The sequence below is a fragment of the Silene latifolia genome, chromosome Y (assembly GCF_048544455.1).
Source record: "Silene latifolia isolate original U9 population chromosome Y, ASM4854445v1, whole genome shotgun sequence".
Taxonomy (NCBI): Eukaryota; Viridiplantae; Streptophyta; class Magnoliopsida; order Caryophyllales; family Caryophyllaceae; genus Silene; species Silene latifolia.
Window position 1 is genome coordinate 340,356,383 of NC_133538.1, and position 7,788 is coordinate 340,364,170.

Below are 7,788 nucleotides of genomic sequence, written 5' to 3' on the forward strand. Positions count from 1 at the left end.
GATTTATGGCATTGATCGTCTCAACCGGCCCTTCACATTTAATTGAAGAATTAGCGGCTTGCTTAGCCTCCATATTCTCCAATTGTTTCACAAAATTCGTGAGGACTCAATCCCGGCTGCTTCCATATTCGCCACTTGAACCAAAAGGAGTTGGACCATCTCTCTTAACTTCTCGATCTCATCTGAGTTTTGAATAGGAACTTCGACTTTTCCTTTGGAAGCTTCAGAAGTCTCGAGTTTCTCGAGACGGGTAGAAATGGAAGTTATAAGTGACACAAAAGCAGTCATGTCTTCACTTTGCTTTCGTGACTTACCACGTGAACTTCCAAACTCAGCTTTATGGACTGCCATCTCCTCAATGGTGTTCCAACATTTACTTTGACCGGTATTATTTTGGAACCTACCATTAGCAGCTGCATCCAAAATGACTTTGTAATCATCATATAGAGCATTGTAAAATAGATTGCAAAGATACCATTGCTGGAAGCCATGATGAGGGACAGCTCGGACCAAACTTTTGAAACGTCCCCATGCTTCACAAAAATCTTCGTCGGCTCCTTGCTGAAAACTCGTGATTTTACTCTTCAAGGCATCAGTCTTCGAAGGCGGGAAGTACTTCTTGTAGAAGGCTAGTGCTAAAGATGTCCAATCGGTGACTCAAATTGCTACTCTATCGAGGTAGCGATACCAATCTCGCGCCGAATCCTTCAAGGAGTATAAGAACATGAACCCCTTTACTTCATCTTGAGTTACCCCCTCCGGTATAGGTATTGAACAGCAATAGTCCGTGAAAATTTCCATATGTTTCAAGGGGTCTTCATCCGGTAGACCCGCGAACTGATTCCGTTCCACTAAATCAATATAAGAGGAACGAAACTCGAATTTACCGGTAGAAGGGGTAGGTAATTGTTGCCCCTTTGGAAGGTGGTGCTCCTTTGGCTGAAAATTATCATATATCGTAGCCATAATTTCCAAAGTGAGAGTACTCAAGTCTTCCTCTCAAAAACCTGTCTTCTAACTGTGCAAAAGCAAAACTAGAAGCAAAGGTAAGCAACGGCCTCAAGGAACAAAAGTTCCTTGAGACAAGGAAAATAAACTAAAATAAAGCAAACAGAATTACACCGTCTCCCCGGCAACGGCGCCAAAATTTGATACCGTCGTTTAGTACCAAAATTAAATTTATAATTCCAAACTAAAACTATAGCTAGTGATAGTAAGGGTCGAACCACGGAGAGACAAGGTTGATTTTGTTTGCTAATTATCGATCTATAAAAGTAACAATTAATTGGGGGTTTTGAAATTGGTTGGCTAAAAGGCTAATTGCAAAAATGAATATTCTTAACAAGATAAAGAGAGGATCGGGAATTTCGGTTCACCATGGCAAGTAACAGTCACAAGCGGCGAGAGATCTCACAACACGGTCTCAGGGAAAATAAGCTAATCTTGCGATCAAAGCTCAAATAACCTCACGGTCTATAAATTCCCTAGAATTCATCAAAGTTTTCACTCAAGAGAAATTCTAAATCTAGCGATAAATAAATTTACCAATCTTTCGACCTAGCAAAGAAGTCCATCAAAAGATACAAGACCAATACGGAAGAACTCATGCTACACAACTATCCTAATTTAATACCATGGTTCATCTCATTCCCAATCAAAGGATTACCTACTCATAATCATGACTACACTAATTGCGAAATTAATAAATAAGGACAAATTCAACATGATGAAATCTAACTAGGACAAAGGAGAGAAATTCAATTACTGAAATTAATTGATGAAACAAGAAGTAAATTAACTAGCAAAAATAAGAAAAAGAAGAATTGCATAAAAGGCTTACTAATTGAATATCAAGAACAAAGTATTCGAATCAAAGGTTTCCGTCTCGAGCTAGATATAAAAAACTCAGGTTTTTCCAGAATGAATAACATAACCTAAAAGTTGCTGCGTTCAACTGATAAAAGATACCGAAAGTTAATTACATGTTGGGCTTTTAAAAGTCTAACACGGAAAATTAAACATCAGCTCGAAATCAGGTCGATCGACTGGTCTGCACGGTCGATCGACTGAACATGCGGAACAGTAGCTTCTGTCTAAGCTCCAGTGGTCGATCGACTAGAAGTCTTAGTCGATCGACTGAAAGTGCTGTGTAGTGGCTCCTTGATGCTTCCGAACAACTCTTCACTCCTTGCACGCATCCCAAGGTGAGTGAATGAACTCTCCTTCCTCTTGGCTTCCCTGAACTCGCTTCCGAAGGACGAACTTGGCTTGATTTAGCCTACTTCCACGCATTCCTACAATAAATCATAGAAAATGCAAAGTAAACTGTTTCGGGAGAAATAGTAGCTTTAAGCTACTAATTATGCATGGAAATACGTGCCAAAACCACAGATAAAGTGTATAGAATATGCACGTTTCAGTCAGCTCACCATAAAGATTACTATTAGGTAGTAATACCTGCCTGAATGCGTCCACAATTGTTCCAACGCCACACCTGGGATAACACTTTCTCCTTGTTGAATCTGGCAAGGAAGACTCTGAGGGTCTCATACGGTTTTTGGGTAATCCTATACAGGTCACTGGAACGTTTCTCCAACTCCCTGCTCTTGCGAATTGCTGGTTGAATGTATTGATCAAGTCAGCAAAGAATCTGATTCTTCCATTTGGCAGGTTGATATACCACTGTAGTGCAGGACCGGTCAGTGTTGTCCCATATCCTTTGCACATGCAAACCTGCCTAAATTCACTGGGAATAGATGCAACTAACATTTTTTGCTTGTAGAAGGCCACATGGTTTTGTGGATCCAAACTCCCATCATAGGTCCTCATGTATGGAATTACAAATTTCTTTGGGAGATCTACTTTAGCTATCTCGTCTATAAAAGGCGAGATAACATAGCTCTTAGGGGCAGCTTCCTCCATGCTGGCAGGGACTCCAGGTATTTTTTTTCGAATTTTTCATTGAGCTTCTTGATTTCCTGGACTATTGCCATCATGACGGTTGCTCCTGTTTCATCAGCCTTATTGTCTTTGGGGGTCTCTTCATCAACGTTGATCACATTTTTGAGACCAGTCGGACTCCCAAAACATGAGAAATCAAAGTGCATAATTATCTATGAGAATGGGGTTACTGGTTGGATTTTGGAGCTAATGTGACTCCCATTTACACACATTTAGTACCCTAACTAGCCTAGTTCCTATACTTTTTAGTATGTATTAGGGTTGTTTCTCGTCTTTAGCCTCCTTCTATGCACATTCTATGAGGTTTGGTGTCCTTTGTAGGAGAAGAGAACTAACTTGACTAGATGGAGTGAAGTGGAGCTAAATTGATGGCATATAACTACCAATCACCAAAGAGGAGACCAATACTAAAGGCCTAAGTCAATAAAACAAGTAATTGGGCAATGACTAAGGATCCCCACAACCCATGAAGGATCCCCAAGGATTGGAAGGGAGCCATTACAAGAAGAAATTGCTTGGAACCAAACCAATAATTACTTGTTTGGCTCTGAACAAATGCTAGATGAAACGGCGTCGAAACATCAAGTGGTCTAGGCTTTTGAATCACTCCAATAGGAGTCTGGATGAGGAAATAACGTCCGTTTTACAATCCGAGCTTAAATAGACAAGCTGAGCAGAAGGTTGCCCGACCTGAGCAGAGAGTCACCCGGCCTAAGACCCAGGACGCCCGACCCCTCAACTGTTGGAGTATGTGTCCTCGACAATAATGCGATCACATGTTCAAATCTCATATTAAGAATGCATTAGGGAAAGTATTAATTATTGTCAACTGATCCACATTAATCGGTAATGATTAGCGGACTAGAGTTTGACAATACTGTCGTATGACGATCGTGATCAGTTGATCCCTTAAGGTCATACCTCTGGGGTAACACTCTTAATTGATTAAGTAATTAATTGTACGTTGATACAAGTTAGTTAATTTCTTAAAATTGAACAAATGATTTTGTGAGTGAGAATACGTATCTTATTGTAATTTGATTAAATAAGATTCGTGCTAAGTAATTAAATTGTTTTATTACTTAGGTTTTGTTATTGTTTAGGGAACAATTAAAATAAGAATGAATGGTTTATTATAAATACAAGTTGTTGTGATTTATAATTCTATGACCCATTTTAAGTACATGTAATCATGAATTACTAGTTAATTTTTGTATGTGATTTATTTTTTTAATATAATGATTTTTAAGAGGTTAAAAATACATTATTTAATAACATATCTAGTAACATGCCTAATATGTCACACTACACAAATTGAACAATTGACAAACTTAAAATGGATGCTTATTAACATTAGGGTGTCGTGTAAATGGGGGTGGATAGGGAGTTGGTTGTGTTGTTTTCATTTCATTGAAGGGAACACAATCATATCCTACTAATCATAGGGTTTTATGCCTAGACTCTTGAGAAAAGAAATTTGAAAAAGCATTGGGCATTCTACCCTAGACCATTCCAGCCACCCCTTCTGAATTGGGAGAGTTTTTCTCTTCTAATTCACACAATTCATTCTATATAGATTATGAGATTGATAATTTATTCCTCTCTCTAGTTTTTGTTGTGAACACACTAGAAAAATAATCTAACAAAACCTCTAATATTATCATACCATTACTAGTAGTAGTAAATAATAATATTACTTGTTATTTTAAGGGCTCATATACTAATTCTAGTATTCAAATTAGTATATGTATTAAGGGTGATTATCATGGTACAAATCCTCGAGGAGTTGATTCTATTATTGAATCTAAGGTTTTCTTGGAGCAATAGGATTTTCTTAAGAAGACTAATTTGGAAGGTGTCCAAATTAGAATGCCCATTTTGGCCCTCCTTGTATGTTGATTGATTTCTTCTTACTTTGTTTTAATATTGTTATGCATGCATAAGATCTTATTAGTTTATGACTAAACTAAACATATATAGTTATTAGAAATGTCTAATAAGAGATTAATGAATCTTACAATTGGTATCAGAGCAATGGTTGTTGCATGCATAATCGGTTATTGTTTTTCCGAGTTAAAATGTTAACATATAAAACTAGAAATTTTTGATTTATGAGGATAAATACCACGAAATTTTTGCATGAATAACATTCTGGTCTTAAATTGATTTTAGGTCATTTTGATGATTTATGGTATAAATATTGCTCTTTAAATTATTTTTAGTATTTTTATTACATTTTATTTGGTAAAATGGCTTTTAAATACTAAAATATGTTAGACTATGATTCTGACCTTGAAATTTTAACACGACCTCACATGCATATTTTACTTATTGTATGTAAAATTTCGTATAAAAGTGTTTTATATTGCATGTTTTATAATTTTTACATGATAAAAATAGATTAAATGGAGGTATTTTTGTTAAAATTAGTTAGACGTCGTTTATGTCCATGGAATTTTAGTATGTTGTCACATGCAATATTTACACACTGTATGTAAATTTTGAGGTAATATGGTTTTATTTTGCATGATTTATGATTTTTAGATATAAAAATCATTTAAATGGTAACTATTTTAGCAAAAATAGCTAAAATAAATTTTATGGCATGAAATTTTTTCCCAATGTTGTATATATGATATGGACATCATATCTAAAGTTGCAAGTCAAATTTCGTTTGATTTGGATGTTTATTGATTTTTATATTGTAAAATTGATAAATAGCAACTTTAAATAGTCATAACCGTGAATTCGATTTTTGGGCATGAAAATTTGTCATTTACAGGTTCTAGAAATTTATATAGAATATTCCAATTTTAATTTTGATTTTTTACATAATTTTATGTTTAATTTTGAATTAAGGGGTTAAAGTTACGTATTAGGCGATTTATTTGTGAAATAAGTTGAATATATTCTATGGGCAAATTTTTGTTAAAATTTTGGAATACTGGGAATTTTGCAAAATATACAAAATTATGATTTTGAAATTTTCGAATTTTTATGACTTATTGGGAATTATTTCTTTATTATTATGTATAAAAGTGTTTAAAGAACAATAAAATAATATCAAGTTGAATTATTGTCAAATATTTAGTGAAAACTAAATTTTTGAGTCCTAAAAAGGTTGGGGTAATTAACTTGGACATAGATTTGATTTATGCAATATTATGTGATTTTAATAAGTTAATAGTCACATCAATTATCCATAAAACCGGACCGAATATATGATATTAGCTTAAATAGGGCGATTTGGCACATCACATGGCATGTTTCATACATATATTAATGCCGAATTTTTATTATAATTGTCATATTTTAATTTATATATAATTTTGAATTATGTAACTTGTACTTAGTATGGCCTTAGTTTTTAATTGATATTTCCCGATATGAATAGGGATATCGATTCGATTGTAATTTATGTGATCTTGTATCACTTTTATTTTTATTTTTCTTTTTCTTTTTATAATGTATAAAGTAGAAAAGCTATGTAATTTATTTATCCCGGAGATCGTTGAAGACGGTGCCATTCGGAAAGGCGTTCCGATAAAGACGGTGTTGCCTTGAAGTGCGTGCCAAATGAACTTCAAAGGACCAAAGGAGTTGGTTTCCGAGTTTGTAAATATTTTATTAGATTTACTATTTTAGGAAGGCCATACTAGGATTTTATCTTTTTGCTTTGCAGTTATTTTATATGTTTGCATGCATAGCCAAATCGCCATAACTACACATGCATATTATTTTTTAATCGAGTCATCGACCGTGTCAATTATAATTATCGTAGTTCACCGCTTTAGTTCACTTAAAACGAGATAGATAATAAATTGAAAAGACCTCTCACTAAATAATAATTGAGAATTAGCCTTACCAAATAGTAGAACCATGAATCCCAATTTCATAAGGAAGTAGGCTCGGCTCACCGGGGTGCTAAACTTGTTACGTTGGGTAAGTGGGTAGTAAATTGTTATTACATCGAAATTTGGATTGAGCTCAATGGAAGTATTCGCGACCGTAGCCGCATGTGTTCCGGGCTTAAGATAAATATTAAAGTAATTTTATCGACCGAGAGTTCTAGAAGTAGAATTGATTAAAGAGTTAATCCACCAAATTATATTGATTAGGGATGTATTGGGTCACCATGCCCGAGTTAATATGAATTTGGATCTCGGGATCATTTATAATAGTTGGGTAGAGGTCACTATATAAATGCTAAAACATTCTTAAATGTTTTTAGATATAACGATGAATGTTTGATTTTCCCACTATTTCGTACTTTTAAATTCTTTATTATCGCTCCTACTCATATATGATATCAATTTTATTGTAACACGAGTCTCCGCTAAACCACTATTACTTACGACAAATAGAATCTCTTTCTAAAATGAACCGTGTCATAGGTTGTGGACTAGATCCATAGGAATTTTTCTATTCGATAGAACCTGATAGGAATCGTCCTATGCAACTATAAGATTAACATCTTAAAATTCCTTACATACCTATATTCTCTTGTGAAGAATATGAATAAAAGTAGTACTTGATCAAAATATGTTTTGATAATATCTTCTATGCATCCATGGTTCGAAAGTCTTATTGCTCAACCTAAACACTTGTCATCAAGCACTTAAGTTGTTAAGAATATGACAATGTTAAATTGGTAAATTGATTTGCTAGTAATTTTGATTATCCAAATACCACAATAGAGTTCATCCTTGTAAAGGATTAACTAGGAATTTATATGAAGATAAGTCTTCATCAAGTAGAAATTCTTGACGTGAGTGGGAGTAATAAGAAGTAAAGTATCTATCTTAATTGTTAAGGATAGAACTAGAC

General features: G+C 34.4%; 1 non-coding gene across 1 annotated transcript; it reads left to right on the plus strand.

Annotated features, from left to right (window-relative positions):
* The first annotated feature begins 484 nt into the window (after nt 1–484).
* Nucleotides 485–593, plus strand: LOC141635626 (small nucleolar RNA R71). Its single transcript, XR_012540299.1, has one exon. It is a non-coding gene; the product is annotated as a small nucleolar RNA R71 (small nucleolar RNA).
* Nucleotides 594–7,788: the final 7,195 nt, after the last annotated feature.